The sequence below is a fragment of the Impatiens glandulifera genome, chromosome 4 (genome assembly GCF_907164915.1).
Source record: "Impatiens glandulifera chromosome 4, dImpGla2.1, whole genome shotgun sequence".
Lineage (NCBI taxonomy): Eukaryota > Viridiplantae > Streptophyta > Magnoliopsida > Ericales > Balsaminaceae > Impatiens > Impatiens glandulifera.
The window spans coordinates 13,849,712-13,864,056 of record NC_061865.1 but is presented as its reverse complement, the minus strand read 5'-3'; the positions used below and the strand labels follow the sequence as shown (position 1 = coordinate 13,864,056).

The window sequence follows — 14,345 nt, the reverse complement described above, 5'->3', positions numbered from 1 at the left end:
ATAAACTTCGACTTAGTAATATTGTGAGCTCACTTTAAACATTCTCTAACTAATCTCTTATTATATAGACCTCCCTTCGAGTAATTTGTACTGATCTTATCCTTACTTTTAACATTCCCCATGAACCACAAATTCACACACTCATTTACGTAGGGACTCACGTATCTCATCTTACCTTTACTTTTGGCTTTCACATCAACCATAAATTCACATATGCATTTACATGTAGGGAGTCACATATATCATCATACCCTTACTTTTTGCCTTCCCATCGACCACAAATTCACACACGCATTTAAGTAGATACTCACATATGTCTTCACATCAAGTATGCATTATTTTAATATTTATAAATTTACATCAATTCAGACTCAAACTCTAGTATCAAATATGAAATGTGAACACTTTAACCACTAAATTAGATTATGTAAAATTATATATATATATATATATATATATATATTTATATATTTAATCACGGTTAATGAATGGTTAATGAATAATAGATAAAAATATATAATTAATAAAAAATAATAATTAATTATATAAATAATAAATATATAGAGAAAATATACAAACATTTTTTAATAAATTATTAAGAAATTTGAATTAAAGATTAGTTTAAAAATATTTTTAAAATATAATATATATAATTATATTAAAATAATTAAAATGATGGAATAATAAATAAAAGATATAATAAATAAATACAAATTAATTATATATAATAAATATGTAGAGAAAGTATAAAATTATTTTTTTAATAAATTATTAAAAAAAATTAATTAAATACTAAGGTAAAAAATAATTTAAAATTTAATATTAAATTTTAATATAAATGTTAAAAATAATGGTGAATATAATATATATATATATATATATATATATAATCATTGTTAATAAATAATAGATAAAAAATATATATAATGAATAAAAGAAAATTAATTTTATAAATAATAAATATGAATAAAGGTATAAAATTAATTTTTTAATAAATTATTTGAAAATTTGAATTAAAAACTAAAGTGAAAATATTTTTAAAATCTAATATATAATTAATAAAAAAACAGTTAAAATAATAAAATAATAGATAAAGGATATAATAAATTAAAGAAAATTAATTAATTATATAAGGTATAAATTATTTTTTTAATAAATTATTTAGAAATTTCAATTAAAGATTAAGGTAAAAAAATATTTCAAAATTTTAATATTTAATTATATTAAAATAAAAAAGTAGTTAAAATAATGATTTAGGTAGAAAAAATAAATAATATATATTTTAATCAAAATTAAATAATTATTTTTAAAACAGTTTAATAAATATGAAAAGACTAATAATATAAAATAAATAATAATATAAAATAGAGTTTTTATTTTATTTGATTTTTTATTTGGTGACTATTTTTTTTTGACATTCTCCCTCAATCACAAATTCACACACATTTATGTAGAGACTCTTCTTACACGTCGTATTTACGTAAAACTCACATATGTCATCTTACCCTTATTTTTAGTATTCCCTATCAACCATAAATTCATACACGTATATACGTATGGACTCATATATGTCATCGAATCAATTATGCATTCACTCCTAATATAAACCATCACTCTTCCATTGCTCATATTTACCATTCACACCCACATACACCATTACTTTCATTTTAATATTTATAAATTTGCATAATTGAGACTCAAATTCTAATCTCAAATAAGAAATGTGAACACATTAACTATTAGTCTACTTGTGATTGTTTAAATTTAATTTAAAATTTTATATATATATAAATATTTAATTATTGTTAATTATAGATAAAATATATAATGAATAAAAAAATTAATTAATTATAATTAATTTAATTAATAAATATACAGAGAAAATAATTTTTTAATAAATTATTTGTAAACTTGAATTAAAGAAAAAAGTATAAATATTTTTAAAATTTAATATATAATTATATTAAAATAATAAAAAAGTTAAAATAATAGAATAATAGATAAAATATAAAAGATATAATGAATAAAAGTTAATTAAATATATAAATAATAAATATGTATAATGTATAAAATTATTTTTGTAATAAATTATTTAGAAATTTTAATTAAAGATTAAAGTAAAATTATTTATAAAATTTAATATATAATTATATTAAATTAAAAAAATAGTTAAAATAATAGTGAATATAATAAATATGAACAGTTTAGGTATATATATTTATATTTAATCATTATTAATGAATAATAGATAAACTATATAATAAATAAAATTAATAAATTGTATAAATAATAAATATGAGAAGAAGATATACAAACATTTTTTAATAAATTATTTGAAAATTTAAATTAAAAACTAAATTAAAAATATTTTAAAAATCAAATATATAATTATATTAAATTAATCAAAAAGTTAAAATAATCGAATAATAAATGAAAGAAAATTAATTAATTATATAGATATAATATTATTTTTTTATTAAATTATTTAGAAATTTTAATTAATGATTAAGTTAAAAATATTTGTTAATATAATATATAATTATATTTAATTTTAAAAAAAGAATTAAAATAATTGTGCGTATAATAAATTTGAAAAGAAAATAAAAAATATAAGTTTTTACAAAAATTAAAAAATATTTGAAAATTAATTTAATAAATATGAAACTAATAATTTTAAAAAAAAAAATCATCTTCTTTAATTTAATTTTTTACTTGGTGACTTTTTATATTATTTCATAACCCTTTGTATGATTCAGATGTTAATGAATTCTTTAACCTAATTCATTTTGTTTGGATCATGCGTTGTGGTGCAAGAACCCGTTAATTAGATACCTACTTATTTTCATCTACAACGACTTTTTTTTTTCTTTATCTCTATTTTTTTATTTCGTTGTAGACGATGAATCATAATCAAATTAAACACAATTGTGAGAGTTGTTGGTTGTCGGATTCAACTAGTGTCAGATGGAAGAAGAATAGGTGTTCGAGTGTTGGGATGAACTATTACCGGAGTCCTTGGCACAATCTTTTCTAAACTATCTCTTTAAGAATTGCACACAGTGGTTCTAAGAGTGTGCAAATCTTGGGAGAAAGGGGTGAATGATCCTTATTGTTGAAGTGAAATTGACATTGAAGAATGGTGCAGCGGATCCACTCCGGAGAACATCGATCAGATGGTTCGTATGCTCCTCACAAGGAGCGACGGTTCCTTACGCAAGCTCTATATTTCTAAACTTCATGGAGATCCGATATTCTCCTATTCTCCTTCATCGTTGACAATGCGAGTTCTCTTCAGATGCTACAATTGTTGTGGGGTGAGATAACCAATTATGTGGTTGAAAGAGAGGCGGAGAAGTTCTCCAAAATCACATCCTTAGACCTAAGTTACTACTGAAAACTGGGTGCTCGAGCACTCGAAGCAATGTGAAAGAAATGTCGGTTACTCTCATCCCTAACAAGAAACATGCACCCTTACAACACCCATAGCAAGGAAAAATTATCGCAGGATGAGGAGGCTTTGGCCATTGCCAGCACTATGCCAAAGCTAAAGCATCTTGAAATTCCTTATCTCTTGGTTGGAACCGAAGGTGTTTGGAGATCATCCACAAGTGTCGAGAATTGAGTTTTTGGATGTGAGAGGATGTTGGGATGTGAGGATCGTCCATAAGGAAATTGAGGATAAGTCTCTAATGTGGATCCGCTGCACCACTATTCAATGTCAATTTTACTCTAGCAATAAGGACCATTCACCACTTTCTACCAAGATTTGCACACTCTAGAAACCACCGTGCGAAATTCTTGAAGAGATAGTTTAGAAAAGATTATGCCAAGCGTATTCGATAATAGCTCATCCCAACACCCGGAAACTTGTTCTTCTTCCATTTGAGACACTGGTTGAATCCGACCACCAAGAACTCTTACAATCGGGGTTTGATTAATATCTATCGACTATCGTCCACAACAAAATAAAAACAACAGAAGAAAGAAAGAAAAAGATGATTGTTGTATATGAAAATAGGCAAATAACTAATGATTATGTTTCTTATAACAATGTTTATTTATATATAATTTTTTTGTTAAGATATAATATTTAATATATTATTAAATAATATATATTCATGCACAATAATATTAAATGACACCTCATGTATATTCTTATTAAATATTTATATGATATAATCTAATCTGTATTATTTTTTAAAATATTGTGAATTATTAATTCAATTAATATTCTTCCTAATATAATAGCATTAATCATGTGCATTTGCAAGATAAGAATATATATATAAAAAAAGAAATTTTATGTATAAATATTTGGAGAGAAATAATATTATTCAAATTTAATTAATTATAATTAAAATTTAATGATAATATATATATATATATATATATATATATTTAAATGGATCAAATATCTAAAATTACAAAAACTCTGAGTTTGAAATTTAATTTTGTTGATTTAAAAACACACCTAAAAGAATTACCAAGAATAAAGTTTCAAATATTAATTTTTAGATCAAATTACCAATCAAATTGACTACATATGTCTTCACGAGGATGAGAAGTCAATAATGATGAGTCGTCCTAATAAATCATCATAAAAAAAAAGTTTATGATTATATTTATAAAAAAAATTAATATTATTCATATAAAGTGAATGAAAATTATCAAGCATCCACTCAAATTATTTAATAAATTTGTTGCATATTTTTCCTTATGTCTATCGCAAACTTGCATTATGCTGTTTTTTTATATATTGATATCTAAAAAAATTATAATTAAGAAAAATAACCGACTTAAAACTTTTATCATGTGATCTGCAAAATTGTCACAAATATTTAAGCTTTTTAATAGCGCAAAATTTACTCAGCTCCTAAAAATTAATCTTTATAAAAAATCTAAAACCAAAACATTAAAAAAAAAATATATGAAAACCGTGAGTAATATTAGAGCAATTCATAATGCCCATTGTCATTTTAGTCTTATAGTAACATATTTTAATTTCATATATATCAACACCATTGTCATACCCATTTTCAAATATGATTCGATTTAAAATTTTGTATATATATATTCAAACACATGAAACTGACCATCATTAATGTATTGTAATCTTCATACCCAGGGACGGACTGGAGTGAACTTGAAAAAAATTTAGGGTGGGCTTAAAATAATAACGGAAAATTTTTGAAAAAAATAAGTATATAAAAGTAAAATTTTACTATTTTTTTTAATAATTAGATAAAAAAAAACGAATTATATTAATTTTTTTAAAAGATTAAGGGTAATGTCATATTTCTACCGTAAAAAAAAAGATTTTTTTTTTCGGGGTGGGTTTGAGCCCACCCGAGCCCCTACATAGATTCGTCCCTGTTCATACCCATTTTCAAATTCGCATTAAGAGAGTTTTTTTTTCGGGGTGGGCTTGAGCCCACCCGAGTCCCTACATAGATTCGTCCCTGTTCATACCCATTTTCAAATTCGCATTAAGAGAGATTCAAACCCATAATCTCATGTATAAAATGTGAACAATTTGACCACTAAACAAATTATAATTATTGATTTTAATTTTAAAATTTTGTGTATGCAAAAAAAATTCATCGTCATCATATCTTTCTCACTCCCTTACAAATTGTGATTACCTTATATTGTAGAAAAAATAATATATTTATATTATATAATTTTAGACCCGTGGAACAATAATAATTTTATTTAGTTCAAGCTACTTTACAATTAACAAACTGAAAAGGAATACCAAATAAAGATAATTTGATCAAAGTTCATTTTTGTTTAATGATTTTTTAAGCAACATATTTTATCAAATTTTCATATATGAAATGTGAACACTTTGACCACTATACAAATTATGATGGTTGATTTCAATTTAAAATTTTGTGTATCCATATATATATTTTAGGTAAATTTTTGACCATTTATTTTAAATAGGTAGTTATATATATAATATGAGTAGAGAAAAAATAAAAAATAAATTAATTAATAAAGATAAAAAATTATATATATATATATAATATGAGAGAGAAAATAAAAATTAATTAAGAAATATATGTTATAGATTAAACGTTATTATATTTATTAGCTAAATATAGCATAAGGTTCTAATTATAAAATAAGGATAAGTGCACATAAATAAAAAAAAAATTATAAAATTATTTTAATCATAATTATAAAAAATGAAACAATTAAAATTAAAAATACATAATAACCTTCCACATATTTTAAAATTTATTGAAATTTAAGACATTTTTTTTTTTTGTGAGATACAGTAATTAAATTTGAGTTATCCTAATTAGTTTAGTTAAATATTTTTTTTTGTAGGAATAAAACAACACATTTTTAAATATAAAAGTAATCCTTATGCTTAACATAATACAAGTCTTTGTACATCAATAAATACTTTTTAAACTTCCATTATTGTTTCTCCCGAAACCATTAATACACTATTTATATCTAAGAAGAAACTAATCAAAGTTTTTAAATTTATAGTGAAATATAAATGGACTGTATAGATTCATCCTACCCGGATCACAATGGACAACGCATGAATAGCGTGATGACCACCTCCAAATAATTATATTTTATTTAAATGAATCAGGAATAATTTGAATTCAACAACAAATTAAACAAAATTATTTTATAAACAAACTGAAGAGGAATACCAAATAAAGATAATTTGATCAAAAAAAAATATTTTGTTTAATGATTTTTCTAAGCAACAACACATTTTATCAAATTCTCATATATAATCACTATTATCATTTTAGTCTTATATCACTCTATATCCTCCTTTAATTTTTTCATCCCCATATATATAAACAACACATTTTATCAAATTCTCATATACAACCACTATTATCAATTTAGTCTTATATCAACATATTTCTTCCTTTAATTTCTTCATCCCCATATATATATTACCACCAATGACCATTGTCATTTTAGTCTTATACCAACATATATTTAATCTCATACATACCACCACCATTGTCATACTCATTTTAGTCTTATATCACCATATCTTCTCTTTCAATTTCTTCATCCCCATATATATATATATATATACCACCATAATGACCATTGTCATTTTAGTATTATACCAACATATTTTAAACTCATAAATATCACCACTAGGGGTGTAAATGAGATGAGTCGCTCGTGAGCTACTCGTGAGTGATTTGGTCAAAGTTTGATTTGAGTTTGGTCAAAATCGAATTCGATCCAAGCTCGAGTCAGCTCGTTTAAGATTCGAGTCGAATTCGAGCTTAGACAAGACTCGCTTGATGACTCGTCAAGCTTTTTCGAGCCTAATAATATAATTTTTTTTTATTATATTTTATTTTTTTAATTAAAATTTGAAACATACTCATAAGACTATTTATGGGCTTATTACTTATGGGCCTCCCCAAAATATACTTATAAATTAAAAAATATATGTTATATAATACTTATAAGGAAATAAATAAATTTGATATTAATTTAAGAGAAATGATTAGGTGAGGGAATTTGGTGAGTGAATGACTTGGCATAATCTTATAGATTATTCGCTGAAAAAATCAAATACTTTCTCTTTTTTCTCTCTTTTCTCTCACTTTTACATTTTCCAACCACCAAGGAAAGTAATGCCAAATCATTCTCTCACCAAATTCCCTCACCAAATTCCCTTTCTCTATCACTCCTCTTAATTTAATTACATAAATATAATTTTTAAAAATTAAATCAAAATATAATTATACTGTAATATTATTTAATATATGCAATCTTAATGAATTATATTTTATAAGGTATAAAATTATTTTTATTTCACTATAAAGTGTTTTACTTTTTAAAATAAACATAATAGAGTTTAATATGTTTTCAAGTTTATCTTAAATACAATACACGACTTGAAAGTATTTTTCTCGAACTTTCTTGAAAATGAATAACTCCCTTAGATATTCTACGTGTATTCTTATGCGAACTAATAAATCCATTCTTACGTGAACCAAGTCCTAGTTGAGGAAGAGTTACGGGGCGTAAAACAAAAAAATACGCGAAGGGTTGTACGATCCGATGAATTGACTCTCGACTTGCATTATGTTTTTTTAATATAAGAAATTAATATATAAATATAATTAAATTCGAGTCTTTCGAGCCTTTTGAGCCTATGGTTATATGAACGAGTCGAGTTCGAGCTTAATATTGAAAACTTGATCGAGCTCGAGCCAAGCCAATTAATAACGAGTCAAGCCAAACTCGAGCTAGGGCTAGTTCGAGCTCGACTCGGCTCGTTTACACCCCTAATCAGCACCATTGTGGTACCCATTTTCAAATTCACATTAGGAGAGATTCAAACTCATAGTCTCATGAAATGTGAACATTTTGACCGCTAAATCACTAATGATTGTTGATTTCAATTTAAAATTATATATATATATATATATATATATATATATTAGCTAAATTTTTGAACATTTATTTTAAATAGGTGGTTATATATATAAATTATAAAATAATTAATATAAATATAACTATTATTATGTATATATATAATTATTTATTAATATATTTTATTATATACATGGTAAAATAATTAATATAAATATAATTAATATATATTTAATTATTTATTAATATATAATTATATAGATTATAAAATAATCAATAATAATATAAAAATAAATAATATTAATAATAATAAACAATCTAATAAATATGAAAAGAATTTTAAAAAATATAAGAGATGATATATAAAGAAAGAATTTTTTTTATAATAATGTGAAAATATTAAATAAATATATATATTTATATAAAATGTATTAGGTACATTATGAGAGATAAAATATACAAATTAATTATGAGAGATAAAAATTTATATAATATATATAAAAGAGGAGAAAAGAAAATAAAACAATAATTAGGTAGAAAAATTAATAAATATATATATATATATATATTTATTTATTGACTGAATATCCTGTGGTTGTGTTTTGGAAATTTGTTGGCTATAGAATTTAGCCCTAGAACTTCATTGACTGGTTTTTCATTGTTACTATTGTTTGAAGTGATAATATGATTATGATTTACCTTTCCAGTAATCCCGTTCAGTATTAACGGATCAAACACATTGAGATGAACATTCACTTTATTTATGAGAAGGTCTCACACGGTTAAGTTTGAGTTCTTAATGTCACATCACGTTTTCAACTTACGGATATCTTCACGAAGGGGTTTTCGAGAGTTTTTTAAAGAATTTCTATTCAAACTCAACATACATCGCCCAACTGCTTCGATTACGGGGTGTAATAAATATAATCAATTAATAGTTATCTTGAGTTTTCTATATATGGTTGACCTAATTAACATATTGAAGATCTATAGTGGTTAGATTAGTGAATCTCAATGTTATAATATTGTATATATAGTTTATATTTTAGAATGAATAGAACAACTAATTGTATTTATTTGGTTACATTATCATGAAATTAGGCTGAAGAAAAGGATGTTGTTTGTTTATCTAATCCCTAAGAAATGTACATATCTGCTATTCAGGAGATTATTTTTCATGATTTGATGGTTAAAGCTCAGAAATATAATCATCATTTTGTATCGAATCAATTCCTGGAAGTATATGTATCCATTTGGAAAAATTGTTGTCTTGTGTTCTATAATGATGATGTAACTACCTTCTTTTTCTTGTATAAGTTTACTCATTAACTACAGCTTGATGGAAGAATTGATTGCTAGCAAAAAAAAAGAAAAAAAAACTGTAATCAAAATTTTTTTTGGTACACCAAATGAGTGTTTTGATTTTGTCATGTATGTAGTTTATGGCTTGAGCGTCCCTAGAAAGAAACATTTTGGGGACATGGTAATTCGATATGTGTTAGGAGTTGCTATGATGAAGGAAAACGAACAACTGATTTTTTTTTAATTGTATTGCCTATACCGATTGGTTATTAACCAATTAGTGTTTTTTTAGTGTTCCCTATATTGATTAGTTACTAACCAATCGGTGTTTCTTCAATCTGTATTACCGATTGGTCATTCACCAATCGGTATTTCCTTATACCAATTGGTAATCAATGTATTACCGATCGATACAGAGAATCTTTTTACTAGTGTACAATTTTCACAAATAATACACCATAAATTGTTTAAGGAGACTTCAATAATATACGATGTACACCGCATACAACACATCAAACAGAAAAATTAATTATGCTCAAATGAGAAAATTTGAAGACTTTATTAGTTCATGCTACGTGATGGAATGCCGCCATTGAGAAAGTCATTATACATGGTTCAATAGAAGAGAAGGAAATTAAGTAGTACATAAAATTCTTGATAGAGCTTTTTTTTAATTCTGAGTGAAGAGAAACTATTCACATGCAACTATTTTTGCACATCAAACTGTAAATTCCGATCACTCTCCTATTGAGATCATAATAAATTATATAAATCGTAATATAATGCAAACATTTAAATTTGAATCTTATTGGCTTGATTATGATTCATTAACTAATTCTGTATAACATCATTGGGACACAAATAACGAACTTTATTGTCTCTTTGTTAGAACTTAAATTGCAGGTATATTTATGAATCTTGAAAGAATGGAAGAGAATCAATACATAAGATCAAGGAGCTTCATAAATACCTCATTCATCTACAAAATGTTGCTTCACCACATCACTGACATAAAGAACATAATTAACACAAAAGACTAATTGATCTTTTGTGGAAAAATGAAAAAAAGTACTTGAAGGTTTGAACAAAAATAAAATACCTTTAAGCTTGATACAAAAATACACTATACTTCCATATAACTACCATTGGAAGGAGAGAAACAAATCAAATCCAAAGACTTGTTGATGATTTTGGAACATGAAAAACAAATAATAGAGTGAAATTGGCAATTTAACTACACAATACTATCAAGATTTATTTAAATCTAGTGGAACGAAAAACATGACATCTATCATCGACTACATTGAACCAAAAATCATAGATGAGTGTAATGAAATGCTAACTAAAACTTCAACAAATGAATAAATTACAAAAAAAACTACCTTTGACATGGATCCAAGTAAGGCACCAAGCTTCGATCACTTGTTTGAACTATATATTCAGCACTTTTGGGACACAATTGAAATAGATCTTGTTAATTCAGTCATTAAGTTTTTCCATAGTGACAAAATTCCGAAAACCATCAACAAGACAATTATCAGCCTCATTCCAAAAATGAAAAATCAAACAATAATTACATAACTTAGACAAATTAGCTTATGCAATTTTGCATAAAAAATCATCACAAAGTCATGGTTATTTATTACAACCACCGATGAATCAACTTATCTTATAGCAATAATGTGGATTAATTAAAAGAAGACAAATCCAATAAAATGTGTTTATTGCACAAGAAATCATACATATGTTTAGAAAGAAAAGGAATAGAAAACTATTGATTTGCTCTTAAACTTGATATGACAAAATCATATGACAAATTGGAATGGAACTTTCTTTTCCAAACTATGATTAAAATGAGATTTTCTAATAAATGAACCAAAATAATTATGAATATCCATTTTCTCTATATCTTTTTACTTTTACTACTCAAGGTTTGATGAAAATCATTAATAAATTAATTGTTTCTGTTGATATTGTAGGGATCAAAATTGGAAGAATTAGAAAAAAAATTCAAATCTTCTATTTGCTGATGCACTTTTATTTGAACGATGCTCTAAATAGGTAATGCATCAGATTGGCTCATTAATCTTAATAAGTGTGTGCATCATATTTATTCAAAATACACCTCTAACCGTCAAACAAAATCTCTCAGTTCTTAGCCACGCACGCAACAATTTATCTTGGTATCCCACTTAAATGAAGGAGATTGAAGGATATATTCACCGATGGAGAATCAAACTTTTATCACAAATGAGAAATGAAGTTCTAATTAAAATTATTTTACAATCATTTCTAAATTATCTTTGAATATTTTTAAATTCCCAATTTCAAACTTTAAACGAATCACTTCACTACTAATTCATTTTTTTTTTTTGAAAAACAAATTTTGAAAGTAATGAATTTATTGGGTTAAACGGAAAAATATGATAAAAAAAAAAATAAGATATATGGTATTCAAAGATTGTACAAGAATGTATAGAGCTATGTTGGGAAACAAGCTTAAAGATTAACACAGAATCAATCTTTGTGGGAAAAAACTTAACAATAAAAAGTTTTTGAATTGCAACCGAACAATATAAGTACAACTTTTTAACCACTAAATAAATAAAATTTTATATTCTAAAATCAACATAAAATTTGATAAACATATAACATTATAGTTATATAATTATAAAAGTTTGTATTAATATATATATATAAACATTTTTTTAAATCACTAAATCCTCGCATCACAACACACAATCCGTTTTTGTTATAGTAAACATGTTGGGTTGTTAATTTGCGGGTCTGCTCATAAAATTTGAAACGGTTAAATTATAAAATAAACTTAAAAATGATATATATAAATCTTGATAATGTGAATATTCCGTCGAAAAGTTTTCTTTTAGTTCAAAATAATCAATATGTCGGGATCCGGAGGTTCTTCATAACCGTAAAAGTTAGGACATGGGCATAACTAGGTGTTCGCTCAAGTATAGGAGAAAATACCTGAACCAGTGGTGACATCGGCAAGGAGAAGGCTGAACCCAGGTGAAAAACTACCGTAGAAACTTTGAAAGTTTACCATGGCTTGATGTTATAGTTGTCATGCTAAAGCCGTTGATAGCAACTTCGCTTGACGAGTAAAGTATAAAGATTTTTTGGGTTCATCCACAAATTATGGTGCTTGCTTTAGTTTGATCTGATCCCACATTCCCTGTTCCCTAACTAGTAGAAGATGCCTTATCTAGATAGATCCCGTGAGTCTGGGTATTGGATCTCGGTTGTTCTTAACAGCAATGACTATTCATTCAAGTCTTCGTGTAGCACCACTAGATTTTCAACAAGGTGGAAATTCTCGTATTCCGTATGTACATGTTCTTGTGCCTCGTATGAATATGATTGTTTATATTGCTACGAATACTCTAAAGAGTAAAAAACACCGTTCGCAAACTAATCTTCTTTAAAGAAATATAATTTGCAACATATATAAAATTTTAATCATAAACTAATAAATTTTATATTTTAAAATCTAACATAAAATTAAATAAAGATGTGATTCATATAGAAGGGAGCAAGTAAACCAGATGAATCAACGTCTTATCAGTGAATCTGACCGGCTTATGAGAATCCCCGGTAATTTCATCTTCCTGAATCAATTTCCATGTTCGATTTCGTATCAGATTAGCGAATCTGTGTAATTGATCTTATACTGCTGGTGCTGGCAGTGTACTGTTCATCGTTATGGGGCTATGGCTGTTCAAAATCTCTATTCTCAAGCAAAAGTTACATTTGGTCCATGGATTCTATTATAACTTGGATATGGAGACTTTGACAGGGAAAGAAATGGTAAGCAAACTAATCCACCACGATTCCTATAATTATACGTAAGAGTCGTAAGACCAATCTATTGTTTTTCAATCACACGCAGGAACGCATTACTATTAGTCGGAATTCCGCACTAGTTCGTGAACAGGTTATCCAAGAAGAAACTTGGAGAAGAATAATGGCTGTCAAATGAACCTTACAAGATTGAGTTACTTGAATGAAGAACCCATTATAATCTATCATCACATAGGTATGAATTTTATAGACTCGTTAGTGCAAAAAAAATATAATAGGCGATGAAAGGTGGGATCTTTGTGTCGAATCCGGTGGAAACATTAACAGGGTGAGCTATTGAATTTGAATCAGTTGCAAGAGGAGATTTAAAGACGGGCGGGCGTCAAGGGAGAAAGTAGAAACAGAATGGGAATCAAAATGGTATATGTAAATGTAATGCCAAGTGGCTCATCGCAATTAAGGAGTATAATCTGCTTTACATTCAGTTCTTGGACCGGCTCACACCCTTCTAAACCCCAAATTTCTACCTTTTCAACAACCCTCCTCTTAACCATTCATATATATCAACGCTGTTCATCACTTGTTATCTTAACCCTAAAGCTTATCTGCGTCCAGCGGCTGCTATCAGGTGATCCCATTTCGCTTTCTTCATTTCCGTTAGTTTAATCCGATTTCTAGTTGAATTACGCCCTTGTTTTCCTTACTTCTTCTTCTCCTTAGAGTTTACAGCTATAAACGTGTTTCTGTTCTCATGGATATGCTTTTGATCTTGTTTTTATCGATCTTTAATTCAGAGAATGAAATTGCATTTGATCTGAAGTAGTAATGTGCTAAGAAGA

General features: G+C 25.9%; 1 long non-coding RNA gene across 1 annotated transcript; it reads left to right on the top strand.

The window, feature by feature from the left end:
• Window positions 1-13,240: 13,240 nt before the first annotated feature.
• Window positions 13,241-14,068, top strand: LOC124936784. Its single transcript, XR_007099160.1, has 3 exons — window positions 13,241-13,299; window positions 13,392-13,512; window positions 13,595-14,068. It is a non-coding gene; the product is annotated as an uncharacterized LOC124936784 (long non-coding RNA).
• Window positions 14,069-14,345: the final 277 nt, after the last annotated feature.